General features: G+C 41.6%; 1 protein-coding gene across 2 annotated transcripts in view; it reads left to right on the forward strand.

Annotated features, from left to right (window-relative positions):
- The window catches only part of LOC119882900 (SPRY domain-containing SOCS box protein 4-like), a 51,616-nt gene that overhangs the window by 2,719 nt on the left and 21,441 nt on the right, over nt 1-27,456 (forward strand). The window contains exon 2 of one of the 2 annotated variants that reach the window (XM_038693242.1): nt 15,773-15,865. The gene's annotated coding sequence lies outside the window, so the exon portion shown is untranslated. Of the gene's footprint in view, nt 1-15,772; nt 15,866-24,340; nt 24,491-27,456 lie in introns of those variants that run through there. The other variant, XM_038693243.1, reaches the window with a different exon arrangement.

Here is a 27,456-nt window from a genome sequence, read left to right on the forward strand (position 1 = left end):
AATAGAATCTAATCACTTAAGTGGCTTGCACTAAATTGATTTGCTCTTTTACATCGCTGCCACTCGTGTGTAGTTGCTATTGAAGGCCATTTTAAATGATTTGGGATGAGGTTCACTGGTTCAGAATAATTGCTTAGCTGCACCTGGTAACTGCGGTAGATACTTCATGGTTTTGACTATTGCTTTTGTCACTGTTGTGTAGGGAGAAACAAAACAAATTAAATTGTTTCATTGCACTGTCCTGATAAGGCTGATTGAAAAGCAGGAACTGCATGCAAAGTAGCAACATTTCCCATGAAGTTCAGTTGTGAGTGCCGGCTGCTATCCGGGGGGTCATTTTGTTTCTTTTCCTACTGGAAGGCTGTGCTAAGCTCTAGCTGCCCACCCTGTCACCAGTATGTGTGATTGTTGCACATTGCCACTGGCTGTCAGTATTGATTAGATGGGACGTGAGGCCGTTTTCAGCTTGTAGTTTCTAGGAATGCACCAAAATGAAAATTCCTGGCTGAAGCCAAAACCGAATATAATAAAAGAATCTGTAGAATACCGAACAAGTACATCCACATATTTTTTCCATTTATTTTGCCTTTTTTTTTTTTTTTACCATTGCATAAATTAAATTGTCAGAATGTGCATTTACTCAGTGTTTCCCTCAGGATCTGGAGAGACTATAGTGGGTTGGTCCGAGTCCCAAGAGGGTCTGGTAAAGTAAAGTACATGTGTCCATGTATTAGGCCCAACAGCGAAAGTACTTTTTGTGCTATTTTTGGCAGATTGATTTCGGAGGCTGAACAATCCGTGCATCCCTAATAGTTTCTATATTTTGCATATCCATTTGAGGCAAATCCTACTCATTGCCTCTCCTTTAGGCATGTTGTGCATGACTATAGCAGAATAGGTTACTGCACATGTCAGCCAGTGTTGCCTGTCGCTGCTGGGTGAGTGATGTGTGCTGAATATTGGGTTCTCACCCAGCTCTTCAGGCAGATGATGAATCTTCCTCCCTGCGGAGAGAGGTGGAGAGAGGGAGAGAGAGAGGGGCGAGAGGGATGTACCGTACAAGTTACTGGGGCTGTTAATCTTTCACATCTGAGGAGAATGTGGTGTGAAGCTCTCCTCCTGGAAGAAGCTTCCACCCACATGTTTCTATACTGGTACACTCAAGCTCTGCATTATTCTGCATTGAGCTATTAACTCTGGACAGTGGTCATGTTCACCATGTATTCACGAAATGCACAAGGCTATGTACTCAACGTAGCATTAGATGATACTAGAATTCTCGGCTTTCAATAAAGATACTCGGATCAATAAAGTGTAAACTATTTCGGATTCTGAATTTCCAACCTCAATAGCAGCATGCTGTGTCTTAAAGGGGAAGACAGAAACTGACAGTTTTCAGATGAAGTCCACTTGTTCTGCCTACATATCTTTGTAGGGCTTTGGCACTGGATTTTTGCTGTTGGTGGGCTGTAAAACTTTGACTTAAAATGTAAAGATTCCACATATTTTTATTTTTTTTTTTTTTAAAACAAGCCCTATATTTCATTCTTGGCACCAATTTTATTAGCCAGTTTAGGCAGCTGGTGAAGACATGGGCTGCCTGTCAGTTGTAGTGATAATGGCGTGTACAAAGTGTGAAGTGATGCATCAGTTGGTCACTTTGTCAGCAGTAGTTCTGTTTGGTTTGTTAATGCCCTGATACTGCAGGACTGACGGTAGACACAGACATTTTTTTTAATACTACGATGGCTGTTTGCATACTAAGACGTGTCCACATGTGCAGTCTTTACTCAACAATTTGTCATGTTAATGCATTATGTGTACAACACAATGGACAAGAAAGTGAATGTTTATTTATTGATCGTACCGAAACGCGGTATTAAACAGAGACTGTTTATCATTGGACTGCTGCTCTCTGGCGCGCGCACACACACAGCGCCCTGCAAAGAGAGACGCAAACGACGCTCCATCGCTGTGGTGAAATTAAGCTAGCTCAGAACTCCTCGAGTTGCCGACAGCGGCGCTCGTTATGTGCAATAAAACCTTTGAGTAAAAAGACAATACGTTATCACTACACCTGTCTGTAAGGTAAACATGTAGAAAGAGTTCATGCTCTGTCCTCAGTCTCTCATCCTGTGTCCTGTACAAGCACAGCTAACGTTGTGTAGGCAATTAGCCAAATGTTAAAATCAAGCTAATAGAAAGCTGTCTGTCTGGAGCATAGACTGGTCTGTAGTCTTAAAAATTGTTAAATACTAAGCTTCTGAGACAATCACCTGCTCCTCCTTCCATCAGGTAACGTTACCTGCAGGCAGTGATTAATTAGCAGAGAGGAAGAGGAGGGACTGATACAGACTGATTTTCTAAACGTCACTCAGTATTCTGATATCAAATTGACTATACAGTGACTTTGCAGTTGTAAACATTAATGTTGCTTCTCTAGAAACAATATTTAGCTGTATTTAAAATATTAAATTCTAATCCTATAATTAATTTAAAAACAACCAGGCAGCTATGGGCACTTCATTATTAAGTCATATGTCCTCTCAATATATAACATTATTGCACATTGAATATTTTCCTCATACCGTGCAGACCTACCTCATGCCCGTTGGGTCTGGTCTTTACCAAATAACCGTCACCAAATAATAGTAGCCTAAAGTATCGATAAAGAATCAGATCGTTAAGCAGTCTCAATAACGATCCCCATCCCTACTGTGCTTTTTACTCAGTGTTTCCCACAGGATTTGGAGAGACTATGGTGGGTGGGTCCGAGGCCCGAGAGGTCCGGTAAAGTAAAATACATGTGTCCATTTATTTTTAATGTACACGTGTCATATGTTTTATACTTTCTGTGAATATAATAAAGATAATCTTATTTCCATAGGGTATAGACACCTTATTTTGAAAACTGGACGTTGTCACATGTGTGTCCTTGTGCTAAATTCATCAACTCTGACCCAATTTGATAAATAATGCTGTGGTTCTTGTATAACATGAAGACTTCATGGCCTCTCTTCAGGTAGGACTCAAACTGCAACACTTGTCTTTGTAAAGAGAGAAAATGTGACAGATTGAGTGACAGAAACACTCAAAGAGGGTCAGACTGTTTTGTTGCCTTTTCTAAGAAGTCAGCCACAGATGGAGTGGATGTGCTAGGAGAAAATTTAGCACAACAAACGGCCATTTTTGCGTGTTTCTCAGACACTTTAAAATGCTTCCACATTGCCGACATGTCAACATAATTGCTGGGTAAAATTTATTTGGTCTTTTGACTTGCTATTTTCAGCCGATTTTAATTTCGGTGGCCGAACATTCGGTGCATCCCTAGTAAAATGTAAATGTAAATGCTCTGTACTTGTATAGCGCCTTTCTAGTCTTTTCGACCACTCAAAGCGCTTTTACACTACATCTGCATTCACCAGTCACACACATTCATACACTGAGCCTAAGTGCTCAAACAGAAATTAACAGTCACACTCATTCAGGCGGAACAGCCGCCAGGGGCAAATCAGGGTTCAGTATCTTGCCCAAGGACACTTCGACACGCAACCAGGGAGAGCCAGGGATTGAACCGCTGACCTTCCGATTAACGGCCAACCCGCTCTACCTCCTGAGCCACAGCCGCCCTAGTATGAACCAGTTATTTAGAGTGGAGTTGGATGGTGGATTGAGAGCCAAACAGAAGACACAAATATGGAGGAGGTGGTAGAATAATGACATTATCAGTAACTGGGGGAAAGAGTAGGGCTGCCAGTGGAGTGCAGCTATGGCTGTAGTGATCGCCTTAATGAAGTCTCACTCTTTCAGGCATTTAATTAATTCAAGTTTAGAAAGCCTCTTGTAACTGAAGCCGTTATCCCAAGCTCTTACAAGCTGAGATAAGAGACATGCAGGGTTTTCCCAGACTCTAAATGAGGCAGAGCTGGTACCATCATGATCACACCGAGCACTTGCGTGCTTGTATACTGTGCCTTCAACTGGCTCAAGCAAACACACTTTTTACAAGTGTTTGAAGAGTTAATTCTGTGTGTGTGTGACATATGTATATGATTAAAAATGACAATTATGACATACAACATAAAAGCAAAAACGCAAGTTGTTTAAAATCAAATAACATAAGCTATTGTTTTCATTTATAGTTTATGGTCCTTTTGCAGTGTAGCTGATGTGAATTCCTGGATATTAAATGTTCATCTGCAACTTTCTGTAGCTAGGTCCCAGTAATTTAAGCTCTGTTTGAGAATGAGAACATGACTGTTCTGCTGGAAAATTACTTATGTAGATGTACTCCTGTTTTTGAAGCATTTAAAAATAAATTTAAATCTATCCTTTTTTACTTTTGTTTATTGTACTAATTTAAATTGTTTTTATCTAGGGCTGAAACGATTCATCAATTAATAAAACGCATCGACACAAATTCTTTGCTTCGTTTAATCAATATAACGGTTTAGCACACTGTTTCGCATGGACATTTATTCAGGGCTCTACAGTGTGACTATTTTGCTCGCATAATATATACGTGCAAACCGCTACATATACGTGCAAGCCGCTAAAACGATTTAAGAGCACAATGTGCGAGTAACTACAACCTCTCATAATCCCGCCGTCCGCCACACCACTAATCGTAAACACTTCCGCCCCAAATAGCTGGCAGGACTAGACGCAAAGCTGGTGTCAATTAGGGTTGGGTGATGTCTACAAAATTGCCATCGGACGATGACTACAATGAAACATCATGATGTACGATGGGTGCGCGGGGGGCAGCGGCAGTCTTATGTACATGAGTTCTCGCAGAGACTTCACTTGTAAAAACGACGTGCAGCTCACCTGTTGCCATGATAACGGATTGCGGGTGGAAATATACGGGAAAAAAGACGAGTTTGGGGGGGGGGGGGTACCGTCTGTCCATCCACCATAAAACGAAACTTATGTCGCCTCGTCAACAGCACAGCAGCACCTGATCAGAAGGCACACAGTGTTCTGCCAGCGGACCACAGACAAAGTAACAGCAACTTTAGCATTTAGCTAAAATCATCATTGATTGTTGAGTTGAAGGCTAGCCAAAGTAATCCGCAGTCCTCTGCTCTAAATGTATACACGTGCATTTGTTTTTCTCCTTTTTGGGCCGTGAGTTGTACCACTTTTAGTACATGTGCTACCTCACAGTCATGAGTTAACTGGGTGTCGGGGAGCTGCACCTTTTTTACTCTCCTGCAGCGACAATCAACCAACAATTGTTGGTCTGATGTTTGCTGTATGACACACTATGACTTTACAATAAATATCTATCGCATATAAACGTGCACAGCTGATCCCGTTACTGGGGGGGTCCGCCACCGCCGGCAAGCAAAGTACTTCTTAAACGACTCATTGATCAATCGTTGAAATAATCTATAGAAGCTTCGAATACTAAAATCATCATTATCTGCAGTGTCAGTATATGTGGCAGTCATGTTCACAGATGTGGGAAAAGTTGATTTAAAATCTTTAAAGAGGTGGTTTTTTTGCCTTTCACTTTCCTTTATTGAGTTATATACCTTTTTTGTGCATGTAATAATTTGCAAAAGCCCAAAGTCCAGCCCAAAGAGTTCCCATCTCCCTTGTGTCTTTCATCCTTGTGACAACACAGGGATGAAAGCTAATAACGCTCGCCAAGCAGCTAGTCCAGACACACCCTCAAAAACACTGAGCTGCAGCACACACCTCCTCTCCCTTCCAAACACTAACTACCCTCCAGGCAGTCAGTGGACATAAAGTTGTTACTGTGATGTAGAGACAGAGCCCAGTTAAAACTTTATGGATGAAAGATACTTTTGTTACAGATCAATAACTCACCACTGCTGCTGATTGACATGCAGTTTTTATGTCCCCATGACCAGTGAAAGTGCAGTTACGGCTTGCTCTTCCCATTCATTCTGATAGGAACCTGGTTTTGTTAGTCCGGAATAACTGCCCAGAGGCGTTGCCAAGATGGTGGCCAAGTGGCAGGACTTGTCTATGAGGACTTAGACACTTTTCCACTGGTGGTACCAACTCGACTCGCTTTTCGCCCGCCGTCCTCAGTTTTCCATTGCAGATAGAACCCTTCAATGTAGCTGGTCGTCATAGCAATGCCGCACATAACTGCCATGTTGTAATGTTTCATGCGACACACACCTGTGACCCACATACATCAGCTGTCTCTTGATTTATGTTAGAGTTTCAACATTATTCAGAATCTAAAGACAGAATAGCAGAATGAAAATCTTACAGCTGCGTTTTCCTCTGTTGCTGGAGTTGATGCTGGAGCTTGCGAGGTACTCCTGCTGGTTGGCGTGCAGTGTTTGCCCTTTATGCATTCAGGAGCTGCTGAATCGTGACCGCCGCTACTAAAATTTTCCGCACATTATTACATCAGTGCGCTACTCACACACTGTGCGAGCACAGTAACACACATCGCTTGGCTCGCTTCCTCCCCTTATTCATCAAAGGACATCTACGTGACAGGCACTGTTATAACAGCAACGATAACTCTGAATCGGGAGGTGCATAGCGAGTGTTTGTTTGTCAGAGCGGCAGAAAGTGACGGTGAACGGAGCGGAGGAAAATAATCTGGCAGTAAATGTAGCCTGTCGTGTGTGTGTGTGTGTGTGTGTGTTAGCTTCTCAAGACCAAGAAAAATCTCTTTCCCCAACTGCTGGAAAAGTGAAAGTTCGCACTAGCTAACATCTCCCCTTCCCTTCAGGCTGAGCAGTACAAACTTAGAATAAGCTGTTGTAGCCTACAGCTCTGTCCTGTAGCCTACAGACAGGTACATCCCAAATTATTTTTCAGTTTTTAGATGAGTCTGAAAGTGGTTGTTAGGAAGAGAGAGGACGGTGGTGACAGGAGGAGCTGAGGTTAGTAAGTTAACGCAAATTAGTGATACAAACTAGTCCTTTTAAGCTAATGAGGTGTTTCTTTTTTTGATTTTACCATTGATTCTCCATTAATTGTCATAACACTGCCAATATTCAAAATCTACACAGTTGATTTCTTGCCTCAAAAGCTCTGATGTGGTGTATAGTGACGATTCTCTCTGACCAATCAGCATTCTGCAGTGTTTTCACGTCACATTTTAGTATTGCCTCAGCTCGCTTGGAACCTCGACGTAGGTGATACGGGGGAAAAAAGTACCAGGTGCAAGGAAAGGGGGCGTTTGGCTGTGGTGATTCCAATACAGCGTCCCCACGTCAGTGTAATGCCACAACTGCAGTTCCAAAAGACAGAAACCCACAAAGTGCAATAGTGTTCACCATGAAGACACTTGTCGGACCCTGTTATTGGGTCAAACTTTGGCAGTCGGCCGCCTTCTAATTCTCTATAAAGGGAAAAACCTGATATGGACGTGGTACTGACTGTGGAATCGGTGTGATGTCTGTGTTTTTGGTAAGAATTTAGAACTCAGTCTGCAGAAGGTTGTGCTGGTAACATCTCTTTATTCTATGTTTTACAGATCCTCACAGCATCAGTGCAATAACAGTGACAGTCTAAACAATGGTCTGTCTTTTGGTGTGTGAAATGGTGCTTTTATTTGAGACATTATTTCCCTCCCAATCTGTCCAGCTAATGGCCTAGTTGGGGGCGAGACTTTTTAGGAACTCGCATAATGTTAGGTTTCCCTTGTTCTATTATCTATAATTCTTTTGGACGACTAACACGGAGAAGTATGATAGAGCAGTACCTTTTTACCATTTTTGTGGAATGCAGAACCCTGGTGGTTTTACCTCAGCCTCTCCCTCCCTGCCTTTTCCTCCTCATCTTTTTCCTGCTTTAACAATCTGCCATGCAAAACCGTGTACCCAAACCACTGGGTCGTTAAGTTCACATATGCGATGACTGAATCCTCTCACCCCAGGGTGACCTCTTGCACAATTGTGTGTGTGTGTGTGTGTGCAAAATTGCAGTCATACATGGCTGCTTGCTGTCATTGTGGTGAAACAGAAATGGAGGATAAGAGGAGCACGGCGTATGCACACGTCAATATGCTGAAGAAGAGGCTTCTGATAAGGACGAGTGTTTTCTTAACAGTGCAGTGCTTTATTTTGTGATATAGTAAAGTAGTAGTGTTCCAGTTTTTCTACTAGTTCATTATTCAGGTGTAGCTGTGTGTTTTGTGTACATACTAAATCTTTAAATGATGGGATGTTGACTTCAGCCTGAGGGCGGATTAAAGCTTGATTTTATACGCCTGCGTAGGGTCTACGTGCGTAGCGTCGCTGTAGGCTGCGCGCGTAGCCAGGCATTTATACTTGTGAGTCCGTGTGTCCATCAATCAGCAATTATACCCCCAAATACTAGTCGGCAGTAGTGCTGCAGCATCCACTGTATTGAATTTTGCCGGCAGGCTAACTTCCGTAACCCGTAAACATACGGCTGGTGTAGCCTTTTGAAATGTCATCGGCCGAATGGATCACATACTGATAGTGAAACGAATCATTTCGCTCGGGTTGTGACGGTCAAATATATTGATCCACCGTGTTATAGCCGCCCTTTTGGCCACTAGTAAAAGTTACTTCAAAGCACGGGCACTTCCTGTCAGCTTGGAGGCATTGCGAGGCTTCCCAGCTGACCAATCGCAGTGCTTACAGTCCGCGTCGACTTGACTTGTTACATTTTTGAGGAGGTGCACGTCAGGCTACACCGTAGGTGACGGCGTAGGGTAGGGGGCTACGCTGAGGCTACGCTGTCGATTTGACGCAAAAGTATAAATTGCACTTAAGCCTGTATTTTCCAGTTATCCTGGTTGACTTTAGCCTTGACTCCGTTTTACGAAAGCAGTGGCACATAAGTTACCACGGTGATTTATTCTGTACTGCTAGCCTGCTCCAGACTAGGCTAACAGCAAGGCTTGGTTAATCCTGGTGCTTTATCTGTTCAGTCAGCAGTCACTGATCAGAAGCCAATGTGTTTTTTTTCAGTTAGGCCACGTTATTATCTGTTTTGCCTAATTTGTTAATATGACAAAAAATGGTGTTTTTTGAAAATGAAACCATGTAAACTCTAACTGTTCTGGTACAACCCGTGAATAAAAATGATGAACCTGAAAATTAGCATAATATGACCTCTTTAAAATACCACAATACAGATTTTATTTATTTCAGTTAAGTAAAGCCAGTATTTACTGCTTCATTAGAATATACTGTAAATTTGGCATTGAAAGGATTTTCTCACATCTTCATTACCTTCCCTGGCCACAGAAGAATGTGCTACATTACCGAAGAATTCTACCAAATTGGAGGTAACATGAATTACACATTACAAAAACAATTGGGCTACATTTTATGTTCTCCGTTGAATGCTCTGGCACTCCTAGAGTGGCTTTAGTGGTTGTAACTAATGCATATCCTGAGATAATGACATAAGTATACATCTGTTAATTTGTGAAATTGATAAGTTGTCTAACTCTTTCAATTGTAACATAATTATGACGGTTTCAGTTAAGAGCAGTGACATTCTCAGCTACTTGCATGTTCAGTTGGTCTGCTTTTGTCTGGCACGCTTTTTCTTGCTGTTTGTGTGTGGTGCACAGACCACACTGCTACTATTATCCTGGATTTCTAAATTCTGCTTTTGTGAAACAGCCCTCTTTTTCTTTTTTTAATTCAGAAACCAAGAGCGTTTTGTTTCAACATTGTCTTGTCCTAAACATCTTCTAAAGTGACTTTAACATGCCAATGCACATACATATAACCCCACCTCTAGTTTCAACCATCCCATTAACCTCGCCATTGTTTAGCCACACTCCACTGACATGAATAATTGAGATGCCTCATGTGCAAGATGTCAGGACCTTTGTTCACAGCAGTATTTTCCATCTGAAGCTCTTGTAATCTTTGTTTCTCTATAATTTTGCATGCATAGTTTAAGGTTTTGTAGGTCACATGTTTTGTTAAAGGTGTGCATGTAAACTAAAAATATACTGCAAAAGTAGCAAATGTCTGTATTTGTTTAATATTGCACCATTAATTCCCTAGCTGTTCAGATAAGGCACACTTAACCAACCGTTTGCCCATTGCTCTGTTGCAGAGTTCTCCTGAGGTTAGGACAAATGAATACGTCTTTTGAGGCTGAGTGTTTCTGGGGCGTTGGGGAAAGGAAGAGGTTAGATCAAAGTAACGCAAAAACGGAACAGACAGTTTTTTCCACACCAGTCATTTTCTCCCTCTTTTCTAAATTTTGTTAAGCATTTTAATTAGAACTCAGTTAAGTGCTTGAGCACAGCAACCCATTAATTATCCAATTTAATTCACACCACGTTTGACTGTAGCTAATCACTTATTTTCTCAGGGGTAGATGAGGCCACAAGCTCAAGAATGGCACATTTAAGTAATTTAGCAGCTAAAGTGACATGGTACTTTTGATCTTATATGCCTCCCAGTTAAGCTGCATGTCATCAGAACCATCCTGTGGCCTACGTGTGAAGTGTGACAAGTCAGTATGAGCATGGCCACTTACGCTGTTTGAATATGCTGCTAATTGGTTGTTGTAGTGGAGGAAACATGTCAAGTAATGAGGTAGTTTCTGTCCTCCTTGTGAGATGGTAAATACAAGGCTCCTGATGGTGATCATTTACTTGAATTTTGGACCATTTTTGGGGATAGATGCCAAAAGTTTGTAACCATGTGCACCACTGCTCCCTTGCCAATTTGTCTTTTGTTTTTGCTCATCATGGTGTACCTATTACCAGGAAGGTGAGAGAATTGGTGTGTTTGTGAGAATCGCTAAGGTGCTCATACAGTCCTGCACAGGTTTGTGTACGTACCTGTGTATTTTCTTGCCATGTCTGTTTTTATTTCACAGAATAAACTTGACTGAGTGTTTTTTCAAATTAATAATTGGACTCCTCTTAACCACAGCAGTCGCAAAGTTCTGATGAGGAGAAAATAATCATAACAATCTTTGTGATTCGCAACACCGGTCACCTGCTGCTGTTTAAAAAGGAGTGGCTGATATGATAAGATAAAATGAATGAAAAAGATCTCTTAACTAATGGTACAACCTTCCAGAAATTTCTCAAGCTGATCATGCATCTCATTGTGTTCAGATGTGACCAGGGCTGACAATTCTAAAAGATCTATTCACCTATATTCATATGGGGGTCGTTAGTATTTTTATTCTTACTGCAGCCTTATTTACTAGCCGTCAGTTGAACAAACGGCTGGGTATCATGCTTTAGGAGGTCCATAATTTTAGCGTTCTTCAGGCTGATGGTGTGGCTTGGTATTTATGGTTTCTTCATAATCCGGGATGATGAAGCATCCAAAGACTTCTAACTACGATATTCATCTTCACACTACATTAGAACTTTGTCACTATTGTACAATTTTTAGTCATTCTGATGGCTGATATTTCATCCCAGGCCCATATAGAAGTCAGTGCGTGGTTGCTTGACAATGTCTTTGGATTAAAACACTGGGTTGGAAGCAGAGAAAACAATTGAGGGCTATAGTCTCCCAGGGGTGTGCTACTGATAAATGGTTCACCCCCTCTTCCCTCTAACATCATTAAAAATGTCAAATCATTAAAAGCTGCAGCTCTCCATCTCTCACTCACTCGCTCACTCACACTCTGATAGGAGACATCTTCTGCCAGCCTCTCCTTTCTGTGTGAAATTGCCAAGTGTTTGTGGGCTACATTTGACTTTTACATCAGTCACTATGCACTGATTTGTCTGTTTAATTATCAGTGGATGATACAATGGCAGTAGAACAGATTGCTAACAAATACATGTGCACCAATTCAGAGATACTAATAATTGAAATGGCATTATGCACATGCCTGCAATGGCCTTAACAAACAAAAAGCAGACAGGAATCTGTTATCTTTTGACAGGAAGAGACCTTGAGCTGCATGATTAAAAATGGGAAGTGGAAAAAGCAGAACTTGCCCATGCCTCACTACTACCACTGCTAAGGTGATTTTGAGCAAAGCTCTCAAACTACCACACAGGAGCATCTGGTGGTAAAGAGCCTTGAAACAAGGACGTTGTACTCCTGAAAAGAGAGCATTACTGTAAGTCAAACTATCTTGGTTAAGTAAAGGCCAATACAGGCATTAGTGGTGTTTGTCCAATGAACAACTCCCATTTGATAAAAGAAGCTTCACCAATATAGTAAGGACTGCTTCTGGCGGTTCTGTTTCAATGCTGATGAATATTTCGGCAGCATTCAGGTCACCGTGACTTTTGTTTCCACGCCAGCTCTCACGGACTGTTACAGGAGCTGTATGTGGGCAGAGTGGGAGGAAACAGGTGGTCGGGAGTGAGGGGCATTGGAGAGAAGGCTACTGTGTAAGCTGTGTAAGCCATCCTGCTGTCTCGTCAGAACACGCTGTCAGGTCCTGGATCAGTTAGTTGGATGTGTGCATGTGTGCCTGCACGTGTTTACTTGTTGTTCTCTAGGGCTGATCATTTGGAAGAGACGCACCCTGCTGTCATTATACTGAATCAGTGAATCATTACACCTGCACGTTGGCTCATAAAGACCCTGTTTGAACTATACTTTGTTGCCATGGGTGCACTCTGGATCAATGACAGCTCATTGATCTTTTGCTCATTAAAATTTGATGAGTGGATTAATTGATACGTTGTAATGTCTGTTTTACTAGTGAAAGTTTCCTAATGATCTCCATATCTTAGGGAACCAGGATGTCTGTGCTGCGCTTCATTTAATCATTTTATCATGTGTGAGAATTCACAAGGCCCCAAAGACGGCACATTAATTTCACAACTTTGGTGCTATTCAAACAAACCCTGCACAATGACAGCGTGCCTGTCGTCGTCAGACATTCCCTCCATTGCTCATTTGAACACATAATTATTAGAGCCCGACCGATATGGGTTTTTGGGGGCTGGTGCCGATATTAAAGTGAAAAAGAGCCGGTTTATGAGCCAACTACAACCAGAGCCTTTACGGCTCTGACTACAGCGTTTCACATCTACAACGTCACAGAAAGAGGAGCTACAGGAAGCCGTGTTAGATTATTGTTCAGCTCAGATTTATTTATGTCTGCTCCGGTTTAATCATTTCAAACACACAGACTAACTGCAGACGGGCGGCTCGCAGATACATTTAGAATACGTCAAACTATACTTTAAAGGTTCAGTGTGTAATATTTCTGAGGATCTATTGACAGAAATGCAATATAATATCCATAACTGTTTTCAGAGCAATGTTATATGGACAGAAATGTGCTGTTACCTTCCTGAGACAGATGATGAATATTATTGGCAATGAAACGATAACAGCAGAGAAGCTCAGATCAGCAGCTAAATTTCACATTTTACTGCCCTGGTGGAAAACATGTATTTCTTTTTACTGCTAATGGTGATATGTAACAAAACCGTGTGCCTATCAAGTGACCCATAATGAATACTTTACGAATTTGCATTAAAAAATTAAAAAGAAGCATGTTTTTTTGGATAGTGCTTCCCCACTGTGCACACAAATGTGTAATTTGTACTTTCAGTTAATGCTAAATGCCCATTAAAACCGTTGGACCGTTTTTAAAACAAGCTGAAATTATAGCTGTCAGTACTACTTTGTGTTTCTGTTGTATTTTAAAACCTTAAAAACACTTTGGTAATATTTGCATGCTTATCTAATTAAGCAAAGCCAGAGGAGCCTTGATCCTCACCTGACAATTTCATGTATTATGTGGTTTATAATGGACTGTGGTGCAGAAACAATGAGGCTTACATTGTCCTGGTATCTGTCAGTGGTCATACTTGATGCACTAGATGTGTGTGTTTTTGAGAATTTCTTCATGTTCTTTGGTATGTTAGTCCAGATGAGCCAACACTCCCAAGATATAAAATAATGTATTACAGGAGTATGAGACATCATGTAGCACTTCATTTCCTTATGTGGCTGTTTTATTAATGAATAAAAAAACCCTAATTTCTTGACTGGCAATCTCTTCTCTCATAGATGACATCTTTGTCCTGTCTCAGGCACCGTAGCTATACTGCTCGCTTGGGGGGGGTGCAATTCACAACCCTCACCACTAGATGTCACTAGGCTCATTAATGTTAGCGCTCCTCCACTGATAAACACGGCATTAGCTTTGTGGCTAATTTAGCAATGGGCAGCGTGAGCTGCTGTAACGTTGGGGGATTTTAGAGTATATTTAGAAGTGATGAACTAGGGACAAATGTGGAGCATTCATTAGAACTGCCACACTGTTTGAAATAAATGTACAGTTACGTCTGTCCAGCAGCGTAACTTTCAACACCCAACTACCGTAACATTAAACAGTTGTGAGCTGGTAGGAAGCCGGGAGATGGCAGTGGGTCTGTTTTTTATTAATTATTAGTCACGTAATTAACTTGACCAAAGACCGACTCACCGCTCACACAGCCAGCTGTGTGTTTCTAAATGCTGCGCGTAAGCTCCGTAAACTCCGGTCAGCTGATTGTTTTCTTCTGTGTGTTTTGTGGTGAGGCAGTGTAGTTAACAGGGGAGCTGCAGCTGGTCGCCCTCTGGTGGGCAAACTATGCAACACCCATGACATAAGTGAAGGATCTGACTCTAGGTTTCTTTTTTAATAGTCATATCTGCTGTTATAAGCGGCTGATGCAGATTAAATACAATTGGCTCATATCGGCCGGCCAATATATTGGTCGAGCTCTAATAATTATAAACACCCTGTGTGTGTGTGTGTGTGTGTGTGTAAAAAGGAGTGAAGGGAGAAAAATGACACTGGCAGTTCAGTGCTAATGTCTCATCAACTATATTTACACACATAAAGCAAACCAGGTTGGAGAGAATCTACGTTAACTAGGTTTCTATTTCACACAACCTAATAAGAGACATATTTTCTAATGCACATGATTTAGAAAGTGGGTCATTGTCAAAGGCAAAAAATTTTTTGATTTCATAAGTTAAAAAAATGTACTGATGGCTGCTATCTCTTTGACTGCCAGGCAACGCTTGGAGACTGAATCACTATTCCACAGAAGCTTGTTAAAGAAAAGCAGCCAGCGCATTGAGTGCTTTACTTAACAGATGGAAGTTTTAGAGGAGTAAAGTAGTGCTTGACCATATGGACTAACGTTGGCTCTGACACTGCAGCCGTGCTTTCCCGTATCACACGGCTCTCTAGGCTGCATTAATACACGTACCTATGAAGTACTAATGCATATTCGCTGCTACTTAAATTTGTGTATGTCTGTCTATGCACCCCTCAGAATTGTTGCATCAATATTTCCCTGGCCTGATCATCAAATTAAGCTTTCCAAAGACAGTCAGGGGACTCCACCCTGTCTTTTTTAATGTTTGAAGAGGAGTGTTATTATAATTGAACATTAAGATTGCAGAGGCTTATGAATATTCAAAAGAGCAGAAGTCTCCCTAGTCTTTATTGTTCCTTTATTCCTTTCTATCTTATCTCACTTTCTTTGCTTCCTGTTGGCCTGAATTTGAACTGGACCCAAACCAATGCAGGTTTTCTCAGGAGAACATCCGCCGGAGCTGTAGTGGCATTTTAATATGCATAATGCAAAACATCATGTTGACTATTTTCAATAATTGCGTGTTGAGTATTCAGTGTGTAAGCTTATTAAGATGATGTGCCAACTATTGTCTCTAATATTAGGAGCAACTATTTCTTGGCTCCTGTAAATAGACCAGTGCTTAGTGACCCCCAATAAAAACTTGTTTAGTTTATTGAAACAACGGCATTGGGCAGACACCTTTTCATGTGTATTAGTGTCACTCTGTAATCAAACCATTGCATCTTTTCTCAACAGGAAAAACCCAAAGCTTGATAGTGTGACCTGTGCCCGGTTGACTTGGCAGAGATGCACTTTTCTCAAGACGCCTGCACTCGAATGGATTAAGAGGTTAGCTTCCGATCCCAAAACCAACTCTGCTCATCCACCTTCATTGTCTTCCTTGGCACTGCCTTTCATTGTCTTTTTTTTTAGCTGCTTTTCTGTCTATATTCAAAGCCCACATCTGGTCAAAGCCATGCATTGTGTTGGATGAGATTGGTTCTGATAAAATGACTTTCTGTTCATTCAGCAAAGACTGAATACATAAAGACGTGTGTGTGTATAAATGCCTTTTGTTTGAAAATGATGATGTATCCCCCTGATGATGGTAAGTGGTTGATTGATTGTGATGTGAAGATAGACTTACTGATTTCCATGATCTACTTGACAGTCCATAACCCAGCTGTGGAAACCTGATTAGACTGGTTTAGGCTTACCTGTAGGCACTAGGAAGTTGATCCAAGGCAGCTGCTAAATATTTTAACAGGTCCCAACCGAAAAGCAACTAATATTCTACAGGCTTGGAGAGTGTCAACCCGCAGAGGCCCCATGTCACTAACCCAATTGCTATAGCACACCTCAGAATTACAATACAGCATGAGCCCAGGTGCTGAGGAACAGAATAATACCACAGCCACAAACTGTTCATTGGAGCCAGATGAGATTTTCACAACCTGAACTGAAAATACGGAAGAGCAGCCTCACAACTTTCAACCTAACATGTAACCAAATAGAAAGTGTTTGTGCTCAATGCTGACTGAATAAAAATGTTTGACAGATGAGGCAGTCTTATGTGTCACGTGCACGAAATAAGTTCACCACAACAGCTCCATGTGTGATAAAAGGAGATCTGTATTTCAGAGTGTGTGTGTGTGTGTAGGTGGCAATAAAACAGTCCTTTTTAATAATTGGCAGAGACTATACAACAATATTTCCCTTGCGGAAGCTATGTTTAAAAAGTTCAGGGTTGTAATATATTTAAGGACCTGTGGGATGTTTTTATAAAGTATGTCTTGATAAAAGTAAGACTTTTATGTGACATCAGCGGTACACTAAAAGATCTACTTAATAAATGGTGTTATATTTTTCCATACCGTGTTTTTACAAGCAAAGCATCACATCTACATGCTGGCACACAGCGTTTGGCTCAAATACCATTAGGCAAATAACATGTGATAACAATATATGAAACTATGCACTCTTATATGCTCGACTGTGAGAACAGCACTAATCTAAATATAATTTGTCCTCCTGCTCACCTTATTTATGAGATCAAATTCTGCATTCTTTTTGTAGAAACGGATATCTCAGTTTGTGGTTGGGAGTTTGCGTGTTTTTACAGCCAAAAACAACACATACAATTATATAAGATTGAGAATAAAATATTACAACAAAAAGAAACCACTGCAATATACAAAGCAGAAGAGACTGTTTAGCAGCAGCATGTAGCTGACCATCAGAAAGCGTACAAATGAACGTCCCTGGAACCGTCACATAGGAACTTTTTCAGGCTACATCCACACTACTACACTTTTTTCCCTTGAAACGTTTTTAAATTAAACGATCTCCGACCACACCAACATTTTAGCTGCGCATCAGATCTCCGTCTATATTAAAACAACTGAAAACACACATCTAGTTGGCCATTAACTTACACTAAGCATGCGTGTATCGGTGTAAACAGAAAGCAGACTGGCTTCTCCGCCACACTAGTAACAGTTCCACCAAGAGGAACAGTTACAGGAAGTAACACGCAATTTTTGCATCAAAAACCCGACTGGGAGTCGTAGCAAAGTAAATGTGGCAACATGCACAGTAACTTTCAAGTGTATGTGTTATTTACACAGTGCAAAACGTTTTAATAAAGGTGCCAAGTAGATTTGTGCTGGTGGTTTGGTTTCAGATGTGAGTGTCTGTGTTATTGGTATTTTAAAGTCCTCCGTTTTTTTTGTCTGTTCACACAAAAACCCTACCCCGGAGTTTAAAAAAAAAAAAAAAAAAGGCCAGCAGCCTTTTCAAACATCCCTGTTTTAGGTCTTTGGGTTTCTCTTTTAGTCTGAACAGGAGACGCAAATGTAGAAGGTGGTCTGTGTTTTAAAATGAAGACGTAGTGGTGCGGATGAAGTGGTCTTGACTTTTACACAGGTTAAGCTTAAGGTGAGCCAGGTTAGTCTGGAGGGATGAGTTTCCATGGTAACTTGGGTCAGACATATTTAACCCCCCCCCTTTATTAACAGGATTTCCAAAAAATTTGAATTACTGAAATAGGACTAATTTAACAGCACTTTAGAAAGGGACGGAGTAAAATAGGATGCCTGATAACAGAAAATTTGAGTCAAGTCATCACATTAAGTAGTATATGTTCACCACAGTGTTGTTCAGTCATTGCTCAACTCAAAGGCCAGAGTTCAGCCACCAATGAATGAGTTCAAAACACCACAAGAGTCCATATCTCAACAAAACCTCCTCTTCTGGATCCCAGCAAGGAAACAAAAAATACAGTTTCAATACAAAAGCTGTCCAATGAAAATAAAACCAAGTGGTGCCTCTCGTGTCTAATAGACGAGCTTAGTGATTCTCCGACAACCACGGAGTTACCGCCCGTTGTGTTGCATGTGTGAAGCAGGCGTGTGCAGCGATCGCCACAATATGCCAACTTTGCATCTTTCTGTGGTGCATTTTCCGACGATTCACCTGCCACTGCTAAAAATTTACCTGCATGTGTCGGGTGCTAATTTCATTCCCTAATCAAATGTTCTGAGTCACAGTGAGTGTGTTAGGCCATACTTAAACGTGATTTGTCTACCACAAAAGCAGTTTCAGGAGCACAAGCCAACACTACCATGCAGAAACATGTCTTTTCTCTGCATGCTAACTCTATATAAATATGGCAGCCGTACAACAGGAATTTCCCTGTCAGGATACAGTCAGTTATTGTTCACACTAATAAACTGCAGCACATACAATGTATCCTTGAACCATCATGAAAACCAGAATAACACAAGGCTTTGTCCATTAGAGTTGGATGTCTACTTTTTAAATGACTACTGGAATTTTTTTCTGGCTTAATGTGGCTCAGTTTGTATAATGTATGCAGTCTATTTTCTAATCACATCAGTGTGACTGTTGGTGTGGTCAGGGTGTATGTGTGGGGGTGTGTGGAAGCTTACGAAAACAGGACAAAGATACGAGCCAGTGCTGAAGCAACCAGAAGCTCATCCTGCCAGTTTTCCAGTCTCACTCCACAGCTATATGGCTTTTTTAACCGACAAAGAATAACAGTTTTAGCTGTATGCCTAAATGGTTATGACAAACAGATCCTAGTATGTGGAAGCAATTTTTTATGGCTTCATTCATCAAGTTATAAACTGATTATTTTATTAATTAATCTGCCAATTATTTTGATTAATAATTAATTTGATTTATGGACCATAAAATTTTGTCCAAGCTTTGTACCACCTGGCTAAAAGATGTCTAGCTCTTCAGCACTGAAGGACAGCACTGAGGCTGTAGCAGGAAGACCTTTTTTTGAGTGCATCTTCTCACACTGCCCGCTGCAGCTCTGGTCATGTCATACTTAAATGGTAGAAGCCCCTCCAGAGTTGTTCATGCAGGGTAGGGGCCAAATCATACTATGGTGGTTCAGCTACCCTAAGAGATGGTCAGTTAGCATCCAGTTATATAGTCCAGCTAAATGGTCATCTCATTGAAGAAATGTGATAGGTGTGGTATTCCTGCTGTACAGTGGAAGCCCCCTCGAATTGGCTTGTCATGGTTGCGTATTAGCATGCAGACTGCATCTGAGCTGACGATGGCAGAAAACTCTCCATCACAATACTCCAGAGTCCAAGATGACGTCATTCGAATGTTGAGGGGTTGAGCGAGTTCAAAGTTGTGAAAATGGATGTTTTGACTTCCTGCTTTAAGGCCAATTTATACTTCTGTGTCAAGTCTAAGCTGTAGCAGACGTGAACATTTATGTGCCGTCGTGAGCATCTGTCGCATTGTCTGTCGCTCTGCAGTTACACCACCAAGACACTAGTTGGGTTTCTATGTGGAGTTCCTTCTTCTTTGTTGGTGTATGCTACTAAAAAAATGCCGTCTGAAACTGAGTGGATCATTTAGGGCCCGAGCACAAACCATGCAAGGTACCTATTGAAACTGAAAGGATTATCATATTGGAGGTGGAGCTGATCGATGTTAAACAGCAGTTTCCTTTAGTGAAATTACTAAAACACAGAAATTAGAGAATGCATTGGAGGAGATGGTATGTACGATCAATGAACCAAGCCGGAAATTCCTAGGAGGAAATGTGATGCTATCAAGCTGACCAATCACAGTTCTTGCAGTCTGTCGGCATTGAACCTACGCCATAGATTTGATGCAGAAGTATAAATTGGCCTTTAGAGCTGCAGTGTGGTACTTCTACATATGAACGTCTGTTACATTCAGGCCCTCGGTTTTCAGTTCTTAAATCAGCGTCTCACTGGTAATTATGCGTTTTATGCCAAGCTGAAGGAGGAAAGGTAATATACACATACAAGTAGTGAAATTCATCCTCTGCATTTAACCCATCCCTGAAGGGGGAGACCAACTCCTGATGGAAACGCAGTGCTGTGAGGCCATAGTTCAATCCACTGGGCCACCGTGCTGCTAACCCTAAGCCCTGTAGAGTCACGATCTGCCATTGCTGTAAATAAAAATGGTCCATTCAAGAGTTTATTATTGTATAGTTGTTCACTGTTCAAGATGTGAAATGAGCAATGACTCAGTCTTCCTACTTGGTCATCATATTTCAATAGTAATTAAAATATTGTTATGTGAATGTGACAATCTGCCTCTTTTTTTTGCCAAAAGTATGTTTTGATTTAATTTTTTTCCTTTGTTCATTGCCATTTTGGACTTTCAAGGTAAAAAGTTCACTTCGTGGTCACAGTTCTCCATGAAAAGATTTATTTTGTATTCCTTGGGGAATGTTACTATGGAGGCAGGTTGGTGTTTGGATTGTAGTGCTGTGTGTGGACACAAGAAATAACTGAATTCTCAAAGAGGGTGTGCTTTGGCTCTTACTTCTAACACGTGGTTGCCAACAGATTCCTCTTCTGGGTAAATGGAGAAGGCAAACTGCTAGTCATCCTAAGCTATTGGGTGTGTCTTTGTCTGAGGAGCAGGAAGTCATTTTGGACAAATGGGTCTATTATTGACTAGCTCACTACCATGGCTGGCTAGACTAGACTCGCATTGTAAAGTAATCTATTTAATATATGGGGTTATTATGATTTTAATGTTTTTAAATTACTGCCCCCCCATTTTCTTGCCAATTTCCCTGCCAATTTCCCCAGTTCTCTTCTGTCCCTGCAATCAACTGCCCTCTTAATTCTTGTTATTTCTGTCTGAGAACTAAAATGAACAAACCCACAAACAAATGGATGCGTATTGAGTGTAGTTCTGACCTAGTCTTTCTGATCCCTACTTGCTGCACTCCTATCAGTACATCAGACCACGTCAAAACAAGATAGTCCTGCAGCAGCAGCTTTCAACATGGGTGGGTGTCGATGAAACTGTTATAAATGTGGTGAGTGTGCATTTTTTGTTTGAGCTAATTTGAGCAAAGTCATGTTACATTAACATGTGGAGTTCAACATAAAACACTCTTAAGACTGCAGCGTGCAGAGGAATACTGTTGTGCATTTGCGGGGGGTGGGGGGCTGTGTTACAAGTGAGAGGAGGGCTGTCTTGTCTCCCAGGGGAGAAAGATGAGAAGAGAAGCATGGAGACGTAGGTAGAGAGAGGGGGATGGTGTCAGTGCTGGGGAGAGAGGAAGAGAAAGGAGGCTTGTGTGGGGTACCGTGTCATAACTGAGTGTAACGTACACACACGATACATCTTAATATCATTAAGTCACATTATCAAAGGCACAAAACACAATTCAAAACTAGAACCACAGGATTAATTTGTTATGAATTTAGGTGGCATGGCCTTTCCTCTGGTTCCACCCTCACCCTCAAACCCCACTTTCCAAGATAAATTAGAATAGCTGCCTGCATTTAATATCATACAGTGTAGTAGTTTGAATGAGCGCACATAAAAGCAGTGTAAAAATGGAGATGAGATGTAGATCCATACTGGATAACAACAACTGAGGCAGATGTTTATTAGACCAATTAAAGTTTCAACTTAAAGATTCAGTGTGGAAGATTTAGTGGCATCTAGTGGTGAGGGCTGTGAATTGAAACCAACTGTAGTCTACCACTGCCCCCACCCCTTTCAAAGAGCATAGCAGGACAGCTACAGTGGCTGACGCAGCACAAAAGGTGTCTCTTCTGAGACCGCAGAGAGTGACTAGTCAAGAAATGAGGGTTCTTTAGGTATATTTATTAAGAAATTATATTTACTTATTCAGTAAAACCAAATGTTATTGCGACTTGGACACTGACAGATAGCAAGGAAAATGTAAGCCAAGAGTGTGAAACATTGTCACTGTTTCTGCAGCACAGTCCATTATAATCCACATAATAGATGGCGTTTATACAAACATTGTCAAGGGAAATACATTTATTCTCTGTGATTATCCTCGCCAAAACTGTCTGCCAACAGTAATGTCTGGCCGACAGCCAGATTATGGTGCTTTGATAGCGGCAAAAAAAAAAAATGCTTTGATAGCGGTGCTGAAATAGATCTGTCATGACAGCAACAGTTACTCACATAATCACTTCCTTTTTAGTGATTTTTGCCTACAAAATAAAAGCTCAGGAAGCTTGTTTTACTCTAAAGCTTGATTTATACTCCTGCGTAGGGTCTACATGCATAGCTGCGCAAGTAGCCATGCTATAACGCCCTCAAACGCTAGTCGGCAGTAGAGCTACAGCGTCCACTGTGCTGACTTCCGATTCCGACCGAATGGACCACATTGTCATAGCGAAACGAATCATTTTGCTCGAGTTGACGGTCAAATATGTTGATCCACCGTGTTACAGCCACTGGTTTGGCCGCTAGTAAAAGTTACTTTATAGCACGGGGCACTTCCTGTCGGCTTGGAGGTATTGCGAGGCTACCCAGCTGACCAATCGATGCTTACGGTCCGCATCAGCCTGACGTGTAGTTACATTTTTGAGGAGGTGCGCGTAGGTGACGGCATAGGGTGGGTGGCTACGCAGAGGCTATGCCGTCGATTCAGCGCAGAAGTATACACTGAATGCAGTATTTGGAGTTGAACTGAGCTTTTACTTTGAAAAATTCCATCAGAAAATGTGATTCTCCTAAATGTCGTCTGCCTGGGGGAATTAAAAAAGCGTCCGTAGGTTGATGTATGTGGATCAGACACAAACACTACAGCACATGCAGTGATCTGAGAAACATTCGCTGCAGAATACATTTGTTGAAGACAGAGGAAAAAAAGTTATCCCTAGGTGGGATCAGACCCTTGGGGTACGAGTCCTGCGCTTTACCGAGTGACCTAACCGAACAACATGACGATGCAAGTCGTCATTATGCCTTATATTCTCATCCACCATCTGATGGTTGAAAATATTGCTCAGAATATTTAGACCCCTGCTGTATATTATTACTACTTATTCTTTTAATGTACGTATTCAACATAGTGATGAGTGTCTGCACTGCCTCAATTCTACCAGAAGTAGAACAAGAAGAACGTAGTGATGAAACGCCCTCTGTAGCGATGTTTGTCCGTTTTCAGCTACTGTAGAAACATGGAAGGGCGGACCCGCGGTTATGTAGAAATGTCACATTCTAAGGTAATAAAAACATAATGGTTTATTATCTAAGGTCTTTATACACCACTGAAAACATAGTTATAGATCTTATCATTTCTGTGGATGGATCCTCAGAAATATTACACACTGAACCTTTAAGCTAAAGTCTCAAGTTAATTACTCCAACAATGGAGTAAGAAGCAGATAGGCTCTGTGTCTACAGGGAAATGGGTGGAACATGACTTCCAGGTAAATGTAGAAATCAGTATGAGCTGTCTTGTAGAGTCTGCTTGTCACACTAAAAGTCTATTTCGGTGAGTTGGGGAGAAATCCATGAGCTGCAAAACGACTCCGGAGATCAAAATGAACTCACTTCATGTTGTATCTGAATGCAGCTGAAGATGGGATGGACTGCTGTCATTGAGTGACAGAAAGCAGACAGTCTGACCTCACAGCATGATTAAATTCACGTTGCGGCTCATTTTGTATTGTGAAATATTGTGCCATGATATATCATTAATCATTATCATCTAGAACTTACTGCAACTCACCTTGCTATATGGACGAGCATACTGGTGAAGTTAAAAATGCCTTAGTCAGCAAAATGACAATGATGCAACAAAAGACTTTGCTGCTTTCAGTAGTGCATCTAAGTGTGTGTGTGTGTGTGTGTGTGGGGGGGGGGGGGGTGTACTGCTTGGCAAAGATTTGGAGCATGCTCCACGCTAAGCCCTCCCCTTCTCCCTCCCTCTATCTTTCCCTCCTCCCTCCAGCAGCTGTTTTCCTGTCTAAGCTGGGAAATGGAGCCAGGCTGTTTTTCCCCATCTTCGCGTCACAAGCAGGAACTCGCTGACTTACTGACATACACAAACGCACTCTGTTTTTGTCTCTCTGCCCTGTCCCGCAGTCATCTGGCTGTAGACTCTGTTTGTTCACATTGCTGTGTGAGAGCCGCCTGACTGTTCGGAGAAATGCTTTCATGGTAAGGCGAGTCTTCCCTTTCTCACAGGCCGCTTCTGTCTCTTGACCTCTTGTTTGTGCTTCTTTCAGTCCGTGGCATTTTCTCATTTTCCCATCTCACTGTTGGCAAGACTGTTGTTGGACTTAGCCAATGCTGACAGTTTCCAAAAGTCTTTGTGACTGTGTGCTACAGCATTCTCAGAGTGTTGCCATGTCCCGGAAAAGTCTTCAGCTGCAGCAGGTCGCAAATGAAATTCAACCTGACGATTTCTTTTTTTTGTTTTTGAAGGATCTGTTAGATGTTTGTTTTAATTTTGAGATGATGTCTCTCAAGTCCACTTTAATGTCTGCTTTTCACTTCTTACATTTTTTTTCCTTACGTTTTATATTGTTTGGGTCTGAATGTCAAAAGGAAGAACTGTGTTCAGTCACAGTTCTAGCTGGCTGCGGCTTCTGTCCCAGCATGGCTAGGCTATAACAGCTAGCTTGGGACCTTCAGTATAGCGTTTCACACATATGAGAGACTTAGAGGTGGGAGAGTGACACATGATTGAAGACTTTCTGGATTGTGTTACTCTGCTGCTACACTAGGCCAGTTCAGTCCTGACTCATAATTAGACTTGGCAGAACCTGGGAGAGCGAGCTGATGAAGTGTACGTCTAATATGAATGGTTAGATTAAACACTTCCTTATTGATGCCGGAGAGACCATGCTATCCTACATTGCTTTAACCAAATTTACTTCCAAAATTTGGTATAGCGTCCTGCCTCATTCTCAACTAAACGAAGTGTGCAGCTATAGCTTATGTCTATCTGCTTTGGACCTCCCATAGAATCTCTCATACTCCTGTCTTTAATCCTGTTCCAGAGGTATTGCTGCCTTAACGGTCCCGACACACTTGGGGCGTCTGTAGACTGCACACGAACAATGCCAATTTTATTGCATTTCCCACTATGTGAGATGGGTCTAACAAAATCTTGTCTCCAGAGTTTGAGAGTCTGTCTCTCTCTCTGTCTCTGTCTCTCTGTCTCTCTCTCTCTCTCTCTCTGTCTCTCTCTCTGTCTCTCTCTCTCTCTCTCTGTCTCTCTGTCTCTCTGTCTCTCTGTCTCTCTGTGTCTCTGTGTCTCTCTCTCTCTCTCTCTGTCTCTCTGTGTCTCTGTCTCTCTGTGTCTCTCTCTCTCTCTCTGTCTCTCTGTCTCCCTGTCTCTCTGTCTCTCTGTCTCTCTCTGTGTCTCTGACTCACTCACTCAACGGTGCAAAAGTGACCGTCTCACATGCTCCTGGTTTCGTTGCACTGTTGAAGGTACAGGACATCAAGTACTTTGCTAAACTATCGCTCGCCGCCTGTCTGCTCCTGCAACCCTTCATCACGCCAATACATGTAATACACACACCAGTCCTTAAAAATAAAGTTTGCTGTGAAACATTTCAGGTGAAGGTGGCAGTTTGGTTAGATTTAGGCAACAACACTACTTGGTTTAAGACAAGCTCATGGTTTAGGTTTAAATAACAACTTCCTTAAAACGATGACTATTGGTTTCACATGAGAAACAAACTCTGGTTTCCTCTGTGAAAGTCTTGTTTGACGCATTTCTTTTATGCTTGATCCTGTGCATTTAATAGCAAAAATTCTTCAGTACAATTTTGAGCTCTTAAGAAGTTAAACTGTTTGCACAATGGGTCCAAAGAAAATAGAACCTGAAGACACAACATTGCAGGAAAAACACACCTTTAAATGTAAAATGGCATAACAGTCTTGTTATATGCACAGAATATAAATGAATATTTAAGTTTCAACTGATGCTATAGTTTTTGTTTACCTTTGCTTTGCACTGAAGTTGTCAGCTTGTGTCTTTCTGCCCACAGCGTTCGGTCAGCCTCCCTGCAGATTCAGGCCGTGCCGTAGTAATATGCTGTAGAGTGTTTATCGCTGCCTAAATGCAACCTCACTCGCATATACTGTACGTGGTAGAGAATACCCAATTAAAGCATATGGTGCTTAAGCCCTGCTACAGTGAGGATTTGTTTTCATTTTAGTCAGTCCATTGTGCCTGCAGGCCCTGTATAAACAAGCTGCAGATCAGGAATGATCAACAGGTCAGGGCCTTACTGAGTAGTTAATTTTTCTTATTGACTATGTGCATTAACCCTTACAAGAAGAATTATGGCTGGAAATGCAAAGTTTGTCACTTTTTTCATGGGTTGTGGTCAAGTTCTGCAAATGTTTGCCTGCAGGTTTGTATGTTGAGTCACACTTGGAGCTGTTGCCCATTTATTATGTTGTTTACATTTGTAAAATAAACTTTTTTTTAAATAATGCATTGTTAGTAATACTGTGTTTTTTAAAAGTAGCACTTACACAGGTTGTGTACGTACATGCTCAAACAGATGTCGTCATTGCCCCCAGCTGATGTTCCAGCGCCATGCTGATAACATTGTGGGTGATACTTCAAAGTTCCTGTATTACCAGTCTGCATGTGTGTGCCCTAAAGCAGTGTGTGTATGTGTCTGTGCATGTGTTTGGATGGGAGCTGATTGTGTTAAACAGACTGGCTGTGCAAGTCTGATAGGTTAACAATGGCTGTCACGCTACAAACGGCCTTCTCTATGTCACTGCCTCCTTTGCTGAAGATAACAACTTTGGGCTGAGGATTCTGGTAAAGTTGCATCTTAAACAATTGCATGTCTCCAACGCCCAAAGCAGAAGAAAATCACTGGGGCTCATATTTAGATCTCCTTTTTAAAGAAAAGGAGATGAAGCACAGATTGTTCTTGCTTTGTACCCATTGTACTGGATAATCCCTTCAACCAAATTCAGCTCCCTTTTAATCTGAAGAGGTGTCAGGTTAGATGGCACACCTCATCCCTTTTTTCTTGCACATCAGGATTCTCACCATCACCTGTCACTCACCTGTCCAATCAGTGTTTCTTTCCTCTGTCATCAGTTCTCTGATCTCTCCCCTCGCTCATGTTGCTGCTTGGCTTGTC

The sequence above is a fragment of the Micropterus salmoides genome, unplaced genomic scaffold (genome assembly GCF_014851395.1).
Source record: "Micropterus salmoides isolate LMB-PRFRI ecotype aquatic unplaced genomic scaffold, ASM1485139v1 Ms_hic_scaffold_3, whole genome shotgun sequence".
Classification (NCBI taxonomy): domain Eukaryota; kingdom Metazoa; phylum Chordata; class Actinopteri; order Centrarchiformes; family Centrarchidae; genus Micropterus; species Micropterus salmoides.